This window comes from Sitophilus oryzae, unplaced genomic scaffold (genome assembly GCF_002938485.1).
Source record: "Sitophilus oryzae breed Bouriz unplaced genomic scaffold, Soryzae_2.0 scaffold_1389_pilon_pilon, whole genome shotgun sequence".
Classification (NCBI taxonomy): Eukaryota; Metazoa; Arthropoda; class Insecta; order Coleoptera; family Curculionidae; genus Sitophilus; species Sitophilus oryzae.
The window spans coordinates 3,406,626-3,421,677 of record NW_022146047.1 but is presented as its reverse complement, the minus strand read 5'-3'; positions in this window follow the sequence as shown (position 1 = coordinate 3,421,677).

Here is a 15,052-nt window from a genome sequence, read left to right as displayed (position 1 = left end):
TATTTATTATCATTTCATCAGTTGCATGAATGGGTTGGGCCCGGGATGTAAACTCAGTAATAATTATTGTATAAAAATATCAGACATTTTATTGGATTATATTAAATACATCATTGTTGGTTACATAATGATTGGTGTAAGAATGAATAAAGAATTAAAATAAATGTAGTGAATCTTGTTTCTAATCTGTGGTCAGGGGCGCAACTAGACACATACTTTTAGGGGGGCTCAAGTCTTCTGCGGGGCTTAGGTCACTATAAGATAACATTGATTTGAGGTTAACCCGCACCAGTCATCTGGGAGGGCCAAGACCCCCCCCCCCCCTTGGTGTTCATCTACAACGCCGGTGTTTATCTCGACACCGGTGTTCATCTCGATACCGGTTTTGACTACGACACCGGTGTTTGGTAAACGGGTTAAAGAAGAAATAATGTTAATTAATAAGTTTAAAATAAACATGATAATAATAATGTCGTATCGGTGCTTATTTTTATCGTTTATTAAAGCGCACCGACTTAAACTTAATACTTTCAAATTTAAATATAATTTTTTTTGCCAGACTAATCACTAAAATGGATCTGTAAGGTCGAAGTGATTAACCCCCCTCCCACTCAATCACTAAAATAAAGTGGAAGCGTCATAAACAACTATGAAGTAAAAAATTGTTTAACCAAAAACAAATAGAAAACAAAACAAAACATAAAGAAACAAAAATTCGTAGCTGCAAAATAAACTAAAAATATTACATTAAAAAAACAAAAAAAAACAAACAAACGGCACCATCAACATCGGACCCCGACACCGGTGTTGATCTCGACACCGGTATGAGATAGACATCGGTGTTGAGATAAACACCGGTGTCGAGATAAACACCGGTATTCTGATAAACACCGGTGTCAAGATAAACACCGGTGTTGTAGATGAACACCGGTGTCGCGATAAACACCGGTGCTGAAATGAACACCGGTGTTGACATCGGTACACCGACTGGGACACCGGTGGTCATCAACACCTAACACCGGTGTTTAGATCTCAACACCGAACAGGTCTACTATATCCTATAATTATATGTAGGTAGCTACACAGAGTTCTATGCAAATAATCGTAAGTCGACAGACTAGTTATGTGTTAAATATATATAGCCTAGTCTTTGGTGTTAAAGTAGAAACTTATGTTAAATCAACCATATACACTTTTCAAACTCTGGGAACGTTCGTTTCATTTTAGGTTTTAATAAACTGACTGATAACTGAAATAATTTGACAGGCACATCATAACTGACCTCAAAATCACATATTTACAAAATATACTAATTAAATTTAAATGAATTATTATTTGTAGCGATATCTCGTTTTTAAAACATATCGAAATTTTGATAGAGGTATATCGATATTCATTCCACATCTCTATAGGAACCTATTCAAGTTTAAACAATGGCGACGCTATCGCAATGAGTATTCGTACCGAATCCTTAACAGTAATCTATTGGTAAGGAAAAATAAAAAGTTCAAGGTACGGCTTAAGTTCAAGATCGAAACGAACTGGTTTAAAAATAGCAAGTTCACATAGCGGGACAGGGTCTCTGTAAATGTTTTCTAAATTTGAAAAAGCGATAAATATTCAGCGACACTAAAATCGATATACACACGGGCAGTTTCTGCAGTATTCAAGAACGACGTGATATCTGTTTGTGTTTGTATGCCTAATTTTAGATTTTTAGCTAATAAGGTCATTCCATTACAATTTACTAGAGACTAGAGAATTAGGAACTTACTTATATTCATGGCCTTCATAGTTTCTATACATATAGTACAATGTAACTTAAAAAAAGGTACACTGATAAAAATGTTTTCATGTTTTCTTGAGTCAATAATATGTTCTTGTACCAAGAGTATATGACACTCATAAATACAAGGTGGTCCGAACTGTATTCCGGAAACTGGCAGCATATTCTGCAGATCAAAATAAGTAAAAAAGTTCATATAAAAGTATGTCCTAATATGTCATTAAAAAGAAACGCTGCTGTTAAAAATTTATCATAAAAATATATAAAAATCTGACTTAAGTCTTTTATAAAAAGACTTAAATCTTTTTAATGACTTAAGTCTCATCTGAAAAAAATATTTTTTTAATTATTTATTTAAAATAATTACATTTTTAAAAAGATATAAGCCTTTTTTAAAAACTAAATTTTAAGTCAGCTTTCGAAAAATGACTTGAAGTCAATAAATTAAATTGATAATAATTAAATTGACTTAAATAAAAAAGGTTGGGTCTCTTTTGGTATTTAGTAATAATGAAAAATGGTTTGGTTTGGTTGTAAAACGGACGACTTACAACGAGAATTACAAAACTAATAAAAATTAAAACTTGTAGAAAGATTTTCCTTCTGTTGCGAAATTATTATCTTTTTTTATTCTACTTTACTATAAAATCTCATGTACCAAACCAAAACTCGAATGCCCGAATTCCAATTCCGCGACTGTTTCTTCTGCTATTCGAATTATCGTTTTTACAGTTGATTCGTTCTTGAACTTAAACTAAACCTTGATTTTTTCTTATAACCTTCTCCTCGTGCTTTATGAACGAATTTGAATTTTAATTATGCAAACATTCTAGGCAATGAAGTTACAGCTTGAGCAAAATGTTTGCCATGAAATATTGTAGGTATGTGCATTTTACTTCCTACTTGTTTATTATTTTTTTAGTTATTTACATTGAACTAGTTTAGAAAGCGAAATATTTAAGTGTCTCTGTCCCTAAGCTCAATCCTACCAATTATTTACAAAACATTTACAAAACAACAAAAAAGGCATTATTATTTTTGTCGTATTTGAAAAGTTTGTAAAAAGACAAATTAATGTCTTCACAAATATACAGGGTGTCAAAATTAAAAATACTAAATTTTGGTCGATATTTTAAAAATGGGAATAATAAGAAAAATTAACAAAAGTCCTACAAGAATCCGTCTTTAACTTTTTGGTTTAAAAATAGCAAGTTCACTCATAAATACAAAGTGTTATAATAATACATTATTATAATATTAAATACAAAGTTCTCACATAACTGAGATACAAGGTGCCTCTGAAACTGCACAATTAAATTAAAACCGCTACGAGTAACTGTTCTCAAGATATTTAGAATTAAAATAGTCAATACATGTCATTATTGACAAAAAATAAACATGTTGAGTAGATTAGTTATTTGACTGAAATGATAAATTTGGGATCTTAAGGGCGATTAAGCTGTTAGGCAGCAGCCCAATTTGAATACCAATCTCTATTTTTTTTTTAAATCAACATACCACAATCCCTACTATGGGGAACAGAACAGAATGCAGGGAAATGTCAAAGATTTTAAAAATTAGTTTTTAATTTTTAATTAATTGATATTGATATGTCGAAAAAAAAATATATCGAAGTAATTCAAAATATTCAATAATAAGACAACAAGACACACAGAATAATTTTTTTATAAACTTGTTGCAATGATGGCAAAAACACTATAATGTATATTTGGAATTATTTTTAACTCTTTGTAAATAATCGGTTTGTCTATTTAAAGAATGAAAGAATGTGTTACTTCAAGTTTTTACTTTCTATAGGTCATTGAAACAAGGTCAGTATTCTGTAAATGAACATTTTCAGTTTTTTAGAATTTATTGCGACAGAGTAAATAAAAATTACCACATTAGCAGTTGTTTTTGTTGGTTTAACAACTTTCTTAATAAAAAAATTGTTAAATACCTCTTTTTAAAAGTTCATATAGAAATTTATACAGAAATATAATTATTATAAAGTATTTCTCTATTTACATTTTATTCGTGTTTGTTATTTTATCAATCGTTAGTGCTTCATACAAAGGAAAACATTCAAAGTAATGATAACTCGCAGTACCATATAATTTACATAGATTCTGTATACAGATACTGCACTGAAAAAACAAATCCATCGGCCCAAGGGCGAAAGCACTTGAACCAATTTCGCCATGCTCTTGATATATGCCAAATGCATGGGGTAATTTCAAGATGCATTTGGGATAAACGCTTTAGAATCGCTGGTTGCAAAGACTACATCCTTATCTTGAAAGTCTTGCGATTTGCATGACTTCATACCAAAGTCTTCAAAAATCATTATCAAAACTCTGCGAATTTACGGAAGATGCACTTCAACTTTGTTATGAAGTACTGCGAATTTGCGATAAAAGCACTTCGAATTTGTTATAAAACACTGCTAATTTGTGACAAAAACACTTCGAATTTATAACAACATAGTGGAAATTTGCTACAAAATCATTACGAATTTGTAACAAAGGCACTGGGTTTTTTGTAACTAAAGCACTGGGAATTTGTAACAAAAATTCACCTTAACCCGAATCATACATGGTCAATTTTTCTTTCAAATATATTTGCAAATAAAGTGTTATTTGAGTGTATGTGGGGTTAAATAAAGTGTTATTTGAGTGTATGTGGGGTTATTTATACCTAATTAAGTACACAACAATATCAATTATTTGCAGCAAATATAATTTAATTAAAAATTGACTTTGTATGGTTCGGGTTAGGGTAAATTTAAAAATAATACAAAATTTTGAAAATATTTTTATTGCTTATTTGGATGTATCTTTGTTTAACAAAAATAAAACTTTTTTTAAAGACAACTTGAGCTGAAAATAAAAGAACATTTTAAGTTTGATATTTGAAATAAACAAAACTAATATACAGGGTGTTTCAAAACAAATGCGAAAAACTTCAGGGGGTGATTCCTTGTTCAAAATAAAGGGGAGTTTGCTTTATAAACGTTGGGTCAAAAGTCAACCATTAGGGAGATATCGCGGTACAAAGATGGCGGAAAAATAATGTTTTTATTTTTTATCTTGAAAACGAAAAGAGATAGACTAATGAAATTTTATGGAAGCATTACTGTTATGAAAACACACTTTCTGGTAATTTTTCACTTTTTAAAATGAGTGGAAGGGTTGAAATAAACTACCCCTATCATTCTTGTTAATGAAATTTAAAGAAAAATCTTATCAAACACATGCAAAAAAAATTAATTTTGATATTAGTTTATTTAGAAACTTTTTTTATCTCTTGTGTTTTTTGATAAAACTCACCGATTTGAAATTAAAAATAAAATGTAAAGCATTACATGTCAGGACAAAAAAACATTTTTAGATAAAGAATCTAGTGGGCAGCTGTAATTTTTTAGGAAAAAATCTAGTCGGCCGCTGTCACTTTTTAGGATGTTTCTAATATTGTTTTATTTGACATTACCCTACTGCAATACGTTATTATCTAGATTATTATTATTATCATTATTCTCACTAGATTCTTAATCTAAAAATATTTTTAGTCCTGACACGTAATGCTTTACATTTTATTTTTAATTTCAAATCGGTGAGTTTTATAAAAAAATACAAGAGATAAAAAGTTTCCAAACAAACTAAACTATCCAAATTATTTTTTGCATGTGTTTGATAAGATTTTTCTTTAAATTTCGTTAACAAGAATGATAGGGGTAGTTTATTTCAACCCCTTCCACTCATTTTAAAAAAGTGAAAAAATTACCAGAAAGTGTGTTTTCATAACAGTAATGCTTCCATAAAATTTCATTAGTCTATCTCTTTTCGTTTCCAAGATAAAAAATAAGAACATTATTTTTCCGCCATCTTTGTACCGCGATATCTCCCGAATGGTTGACTTTTGACCCAACGTTTATGAAGCAAACTACCCTTTATTTTGAACAAGGAATCACCCCCTGAAGTTTTTCGCATTTGTTTTGAAACACCCTGTATATCATGTACATTACTGTTTTCATCAAGTTGATGATGGCTGATGGATACTTCATTTATTACTTTCAGACTTTCAATACCTTTGATTAATTTGATTTTGTCCCCCAGAACATTATTTACTAGAATGCTCACTTCTTCTTGTGAAAGGCACTTTATTACATGGATTCTGTCAATATTTTGCTCGGCAAGAAAACAAAGCATATTTTACCAAGAAGACATTCACAATACAAAATATGAACAAGAGCTGATAAAAAAAATTGGCTCAATTGTAATGAAATATTTAGCATTTTTTTTGCTACAAATGCCCGCGTATTTAACCTAAGGACACGAAGGCTTTTAGGTGAAAAAAGATGGACGTCCATCACCAACTTATTGTATGTAGTTCTTTCTGATGAAATCACGAATTTTCCAAGATACTTTTATTATTTCGCTAAACAAATAAACTATAACCAACACAGTGCTATAATAATATTATTATACTGTGCTACCGAGGCGAATTTATGTAAAAAGCATCTATAACCTAATCGTAGATCGCGGATTTACTTACTATTTTTATATTTCTTTTAAATTCCGTAATTGAATAATAATCAAAAGTACAACCAACAATGGGTGAAATATGAAAAAAAAAAACAAAGTAAATAGTAAATGCTTCCTTGTAGTCTCTTTGTTTGTTGTTTATAAGTTTATTGTTTGTTGTTTATAAGTTTATTGTTTGTGTGGGTTTATCTTGTTATAAGTTTATTTCCAGAAATTTAAGCAAAACCTTTTACCACGTTATCTTTAATCATTCCACCCATTGTTTATTTGTTTTTATATAAATCCTCTTAGGAAATCATGCATAAACAAAATCAAACAACGCCTTATTGTTTCTACGTACCTTGAAATGTTGATAGCAAATGTTGTAGGCGCCACTTGGCCAAAAATTCTTCCACGCTGCTCATATTCGTCGTCAAAACACGCACCACTTGCTGGTTGTTCAAAGGGACCGATGATACTATAATACCTACTAACACGCACGTAAAAGGTTGATCGCGTCACGATGCAAATATAGGCAACAATGGCTACTTATGACTTGCTACCAAAAGCATGGCTTTCAGCTGAAAAGTTTGACATTGGAGATAAAAGCATATAATTCCAATGAAAGGAGTAAGTTGAATCCGCGCAAAATTTGGCCCAAATGCAATAATTTTCTGCTAAAATCCGATTTGCCAAAAAACATGGATTTTAATTTGAATTTGACGTGAAAGTAATTCATTTGTCTGAAAGGCAAAACAAGGCAAATGCATGGTGAATTTATCCCAAATGCAGTGGTTTTATTTGGCACAAAAGCAGTGCTATTGAATTTAAGGAGTCTCTCTTGGCAAAAAAGCGAAAACGGCAAATGCGCGGAATCATTTGCCATTAAAGCATTAGTTTTTTCAGTGTGGAAAGCTTCTGCCCTTCACTTCAACCAGTACATTGTATTCAATAACTTTCTCTCAGTACCTCGTACGTGGAGAGATGTAGATCACAATATCGCATAACCGTATAAATCTTGTTTATTTTGACCGCCAAGAGAACTTTCGATTGCTAATCAGCAATGCCAAAAGCGTTTAAAACAATTAAGTAGGAACTCATCCACACCTCAGAGCGTTAAAAACATAAAATTGCATTGGCTTCCACTAACGCATTATTCGTTTTAAAAATGTTTAAATTAAAAATATATTCAGCATTCCATTAAAAAGCTTTATAAAACTCTAGAAAAAAATCTAAATAAATAGAGAAAAATAAAAAAATAGACAACACTAAATTTTTAAATAAATTAGGTTGAAACTTATCGGTTCTCGATAGATCACCGAAGTTAAGCGACGTTAGAAGATGCGAGTGAACGGACCGGTGAACGTCTGGAAAATCTTGAGTGCTGTTGTGTAGGAAAATTTGTGTAGAAAAAAACTATTTTAAAAACATTCATGTATATTACTGAAATGAAGATAATATATCTAGCTAAATATAATTTATTACATCCGTAGTAAAATGAGTAACTAATTGTGAAAAATAAGGTTCCAACCCTAGATGCAACATTTTCCATAAACGCCTACTGTGCGGTTTGAACTTTTGATGCAAAATCCGGCAATACCGCATAGAAGAAATGTATCATCTCTTTTTAATACATACATTTGATTTTCCGCTTTTAAGCTGCCTACATCACTGTCTTATACGTTAAAATCTATACCACGCTTCTAAAATGACCAAATCGGTATATAAAAAAAAACTAAAATAAAATGTCGATTTTTATAAATATGCCCTTTATCATTCGTCTTTTTATTTAATTTGCCGTCAAAAATAAAAACATCCTGACAAAGTCCCTTACACGCAAAAAATATTATATTTTTCAAAATATTTGCATCTATAGTTCATATCAAATAAACTTTTAGTCACGTGATTAAGCTTGACCGGCACAGCGTTGCCCATTTTTACATATTTTCTTTTAATCAAAATATTTTAGGAAACAAAAACAAATTAATTAATTATAAATATATAAACAGTTAGTATACAGGGTGGTCCGAATTGTATTCCGGAAACTTCGGGAGCATATTCTGCAGAAAAAAAGAAGTAAAAAACTTCTTATAAATGTATGTCCTAAAATGCTTAGTTTCGGAGATACAGGGTGTAGAAGTTTCATTTTTATTTCGATTTTTTCCAAATAATTTCTGAAGTAACGTCAATATTTGGATGAAAATTGGTGTCTGTTGGTTTTTTGACATGAGAAATTTGATTTTGATGTCATTATGACTCCTATTTATAGAGGGCGCCACCTACATGTGTTTAAACTGTTTTGAAGAGTAATAACTTTGTGTCCGTACCTGTATAGACCTGCTGAGTGCAAAAATATACATTTTCGTATTTTTTTACGTAAAAAATGTCTCTTGGTAAAACTCGTTACGAGCAACCCTTCTCTAGATATTTAGAATGGGAACAGTCAATACATGTCATTATAGACAAAAAATAAACATGTTGAGTAGATAGTTAATTGACTAAAAAGATAAATTTGGAAAATTTTTATTTTTTTAAATTAATCGTAAAATTTTCTTTGAAAATATGATGATTGATGATGGTTTGGCACAAAAACATTTCAAATTTATGATTTCCATCTATTAACTATTTAGTCAACATGTTTAATTTATGTCAATGATGACAGGTATTGATAATTTCAATTTCAAATATTTCGAGAACTATTACTCGTAGCGATTTTTATTAAGAGATCTTTTTTACGTTAAAAACGTCGCAAATGTATATTTTTTTAATTAGTAGTTTTATACAGGTACGGACGAAAAGTTATTACTCTTAAAACCAGTTAAAAATATGTAGGTGGCGCCCTCTACAAGTAGGAGCCATATTGACATCAAAATCGAATTTCTCATATCAAAAAACTCCCAAGCACCAAATTTCATCCAAATATTGATGTTATTTCAGAAATTATTTGGAAAAAATCGAAATAAAAATGAAACTTCTACACCCTGTATCTCCGAAACTAAGCATTTTAGGTCATACATTTATACGAACTTTTTTACTTATTTTTATCTGCAGAATATGCTGCTGAAGTTTCCGGAATACAGTTTGGACCACCCTGTATATGCTACGGCTAAAATGGATACTTAGCTAGTTTTCAAACTAGCCAGCTGTTTTGCAAAAAGCGCTGTTATTTTGTGGGTTAGGTGTTTGTTTTAGTTTGCGGTAGTGGTTGTGCTGTTTGAAAAATAGCTGGCTAGTTTGAAAACTAATCAAGTATCCATTTTAGCCGTAACATATAGATCAACAATATACAGGGTGTTACAAATTCGAGGTACGAGCATTGGTAGCTCGGAAACCGTAATAGATACGAAGATGGTTAAATTGGAGCAAAGTTGCGCTTTGGGATGTTGCCACCAAGTTGCAATCAAAAAAGTTTTAAAAATTTTAAGGATTGCTGAGTTTTTTGGAAAAAACGGATTTTTTTGAAAATCAATTTTATTTTTCCCTGTCGTTACTTTTAGAAAAATCAAAAAATTAATTGCACATTCTCATAGCCATTTTATAAGCGCTATCTGATAGTATTTTTAGATTTTCAAATTAGCAGATAATTTGTGAGATACAGAGGCCAACTTAATTTTTTTAAATACGGACCTGCATTTTTTAATTCAGATTTTGAAAGAACTCGATCTCCTGAGTACAACGATATGCTACACTTAATATTTTTTTTGTCTCGGACATTTGAACACAATTTATTTAAACTAATTTCAAGTCCGGCTCTGTTTTTTTTTAATATTTAATCTATTCATCGTTACAATATTGATATGATGACGTGGCGTAAAATATTGAATATGGAAAAACAAATGCAATAAAATAATAAAAAGTAATATACAAATGAATACATTACTTCACGTCATTTGTAAAAGTGAAATCAATACATCTCAACATTTACAGAAAAGAGTACAAAATGCATTCGGAAGTATAAGAAGAAAGTTCAAAGAGCTATAAATAAAATTGAACGAAAAATAAATTTGTGCAATAGGGAGGGTGGTAACCCTTTCGATTTCGAGCATGTAGAGCATTAGAAACTAGTTTGTAGAAGATTTATTTATAATAATTACGATTAATATAACGCGTATTATTAGATCGTACACTGAGATTTCAAATTCACAATAAAAAAAGTTAAAAATAATATCTTTAAATTGCCGACTTGGATATAATTTATTTGAATCTTCCAATTGGCTCGATTTTTCTTATTCAATGTTAATTAGCGCTGATCAATATTGTTGCGATGAATATACTCAGATTAAATAATTTTAAACAACCAGGGTCGGACTTGAAATTATTTTAAATAATAATTAAATAGTTTTGTAGTTGTTAAGGTACCCAAAACAAAAAAAGTATAAAGTGTGGCATATCATTGTATTCAGGAGACCGAGTTCTTTCAAAATCTGAAATAAAAAATGCAGGTTCGTAATTAAAAAAAAAAAAGTTGGCCTCTGTATCTCACAAATTATCAGCTAACTTGAAAATCTAAAAATACCATCAGATAGCCCTAATAAAGTGACTATGAAACTGTGCAATTAGTTTTTTGATTTTCTTAAAAGTAACGACAGGAAAAAATAAAATTAATTTTTAAAAAAATCCGTTTTTTTTTTCAAAAAACTCAGCAATACGTGAAATTTTTAAAACTTTTTTATGGCATCTTGATGAACATCCCAAAGCGCAACTTTGCCTCAATTTAACCATGTTCGTATCTATTACGGTTACCGAGATACCAATGCTCGTACCTCGAATTTGTAGCACCCTGTATATGTATATGCATGTATGTAATGTCTATCATGTAATACCGTATGATCGAATAAAAACGGCGTCAGCGATGGCTATATATGAAATGACGATCGATGACATTTCCCATATAATTTTACATATAAAATGACAGCGATCTTCATTTCATAGCCATCACTGACGCTGCGCCGTTATTATTCGATCATACCGTATTAGTATAGTACGATATTTTCTCGTTAGTATTTTTAACACCCGGTTGGCATATGTATTTATTATAAAAATAAATCTTTTACTTGTATGCTAACTCTTTACGAAGAACAATATTGCAAACGGATTAGTAGATATTAATTATTACTCTGAAGTGTCATCTGAAAATTAAATATCGCGGGAGGCTGATTGACGCGAAGCTCCAGAAAGGTTGCTCTCAGGCCTCGTACTTGCCCCACTTTCGAGGATCTAAACAAATTAGGCCAATGTCGACTGATAAAAACTAATAATGTTTGTTTTTAATTACTGACAGCTAGCTTCGTGCTTCAATCCCCGACCGCCGTAAAAATTTAATGATCCACTCAATGCTAGGGCTACGTATTGATGGAATATAATAAATAATCTTTGGACGTTAATGGATTGAGATTACAATGTATTGTACGAGGCTGGCAGCATTAAACTTAAAAAAATAAAAATATTAGTTGGTAATAATAAACATATGAACAGGGCCTATTTTGTTTACGCGGAGTTCGAACCGTGATCCCCAGCTATGAGTATATTATCAGGACATCTCAATAGATTTTACACCCTTGCCTTGGAACAACAACACAACGGAGATTTTCAGACATTCACCCGTTCAAATGTCCACATCGTCTAAGGTTGCTTTGCTTCAGCACCCTTATTAAAATACTGTAGATAAAAAAATTCTGCTTTAAGCTGGCTTGGAAATGACGATCGATGACATCATCATCATCCATATAATTTTACATATAAAATGTCAGAGTAGTATCCATTTCCAAGCCAACTCTGATGCAGTTTTTGTTATGTTTTTAATGCTATGTTGAATAGTGAAGCTGAACATATTCGACAAAGAAAATAAAGTACCTACTCCTCTGGGTGCCACCCCACCAAGGGATAGAAGGTAATGAAAAAGCAAACGATCTAGCTAGAAAAGGATCGAACACCCAACTAACTGGACCAAAAACGTTCTGCTTCACAAGTGGAAACCACCTTATAAGGATATATCGTCTATTATAGATTCAGGACAACATTAGTATCAGGTCTAAAGAGAGACAAAGTTAAAGAGGTGGAGAAAATAGAGACAGATCCTCCAGCCTCCACCTCACGGGTACCTCAGCCGGAGCAAGCTCCTCGACTATGAAGGGCCCGTAGGGCTAAGCCTCAATCGTAGAACGGCGTATACACTTGTAGGAGGTAGATGCTCACCCCTGGTGGGATGATTATCTGTTGTCAGAGGAGGATGGGAAATATCCTTTCCTCCCTACAAGAGGAAAGCTTAATTCAGAACCTCTCAATTAGTGGTTTTAATAATTAGCGTAGAAGTTTGTTCTTTTAATTTTAATGTAAGCATTCAGAACGTCAAAATTAGTGGTAGACATTTTCAAATAGTAGAAAAAGTTATCAAACTTTTAACTTTTCCACTCATTATGCTTCAAAATTTGCGAAAAATGTCATTTTGGACTTTGATTATCTTGACGCACGAGAAATTGTGGTTTAAAATCAAAAGTTGATTGTTTCATAAGCTAAATATTATGCTTTCTCTATGGATACAACTAACACACGCTGTTGCTATAGGATGTTCTGTTAACTATTACCGTCGTTTGGGGCAAAATTGATCTGCGGGGGTGAGACTGATCACTATATAGGTTGCATTTTTATTAATTCAAATGTAGCGCGCGAATCGTCGCGTCGCGTCGGTCAGGGTTGTTAAGTAGTTTATGAAGCAAAAAACTACGCCAAAAACTACGCGTAGTTCTTTGTATAAACTACGTTTTAAAATTTTAAAAACTAGCTTCAAAAACTACACAAAAACTACGTTAAAAACTACCTACAAAAATATAGTAAAACGTAAACAATTTAGACTTTAAACAAAAATCAAGCCAAATTCTTATCATGGAAGTATGAAGTTATATTATATTTGTATAAGTTAAACAACATCTGAAAAAAAAGACAATTTTTTTTCAGCAAAAGTGTATTTTCTACGAAATACAAAGTAACATTGAACACAAAATAAACTATAAATTCTGATGGAGAAATTCTCCATAGAGATTCTCCAGGAGAATATATGATTTTTTACATCTAAAGGCACAACTTCATAATTCCCCTCTTCCCAGAAGGTATGGAGCAAGGTATGGAGACATCGACGTCTTCCAAGCATTTTTAACTACTAAGTATCAAAAATATCACATAATAAGGAACAAATTCACAAAATATAGATTTTTTATTTCTTTAAAATGATCAACAAACAAAGTTTTTAAGTTATGTTTTCACTGTTATTTAAAAAAACTAGTTACATAAACTACACATTTACTACTCGACATTTAAAAAACTACTTGTGACATGTAGTAAATGTAGTTTATTAATTACTACTTGTAGTTTAACAACTCTGGCGTCGGTTCGTTTAATGTTAAACCGCCAAGTGTGTTTAGTAGAAACATGACCGAAGGGAATGTGTACAGGTCACGTAAAAAATACATTCAAATTGTTTAACTCTTTTTGCTTTCATTTACAACTTCTAGAACTTTGATTGTTAAGTCAAATTGTGATATAGTAACGAACACACTGATTACATGGCGCTATTTGTTAATGTTTCTGCAAGTCATATTCCGAAATTTAGTTATTTCCGATCGTGAATTATGAGGTTATACTTTAATTTGTTAGACATTGATCATCGAATGATCAATCTCACCCTGCGAGTCAATTGTGGTAAAACAAGAATGAACTGTTGTTGTATGTGGGTATACGCTTATTCAATGCATTAAATAAAACAGGTGGATGACACTTCTTATGGGAGAACTGGCAATGGTTGAAAACTTGACTACAAGCGATTTTCTAGGAATCTTCCTTACCGATAAATTATTGACAAGAGTGACAGATAAAGCCTTGACGTTCTTTCAGTATTCCAGTTCATCTCTTTTTCTTTCTAAAGTGTGCGTTGAAAGGAGACAAAAACAATTTTTGGTGACCCATAATTTGTTATTCGAACACCACTTTTCTCCTTGTCGGGTCGTTGACGTTGACTTGTCGCCATTTTATTTCTTTTGTTTACACGCTGCATTTTGCTTTGCAAATTTAATACATAAATTATTTAGGCAAATATATAGGTTTTTAATAAAACTCCTCGGACTAACGTGTAGGTAAGTGTTGATAATTTTTTTTTCATCTTAACATGCTCATTGTCGTTCTCCTGATTTTAGGTGACAGAAAAGGATCATCAAATCAAATTGAATTTTATATTTTCCTTCCTATTTATCCTTCCTAAATATCAACGAGATGAGCCATCGGAAGAAAGGGACCATAGTACAAAACAGAAAGGTGATCTTTTTTCTTTCCACTTCGGATATTGAAATTATTATATACTGTAGTCGTGTTCGGCATTATGCTCTGAGAAATATAGATAAACAAAGAACAACAGATATAAAGCATCCCAGAGGAAAAGAGAGGCAATACCTGTATGTACTCTCTCTGATATTTGTGAAAGTTACAGCAAAGTATTGTTGTAAATGTCATCTTTTTGATCGACCTGAAAACTTCGAGCAAAAAGATGACACTTTCAACAATACCCTGACAGATATCAGAGACGATACAGGTTTTTCCTCTCTTTTCCCCTGGAATACTTTTAATTTATTATTCTTTGTTTATCTAGATTTCTCAGAGCACTATGAACGAACTCAGCTTGTATGTTTGAAATAATCGTCCAGTTGGCTTAAAAATGATGATCGAAGACATTTCCCATATAATTTTACTTTCAAAA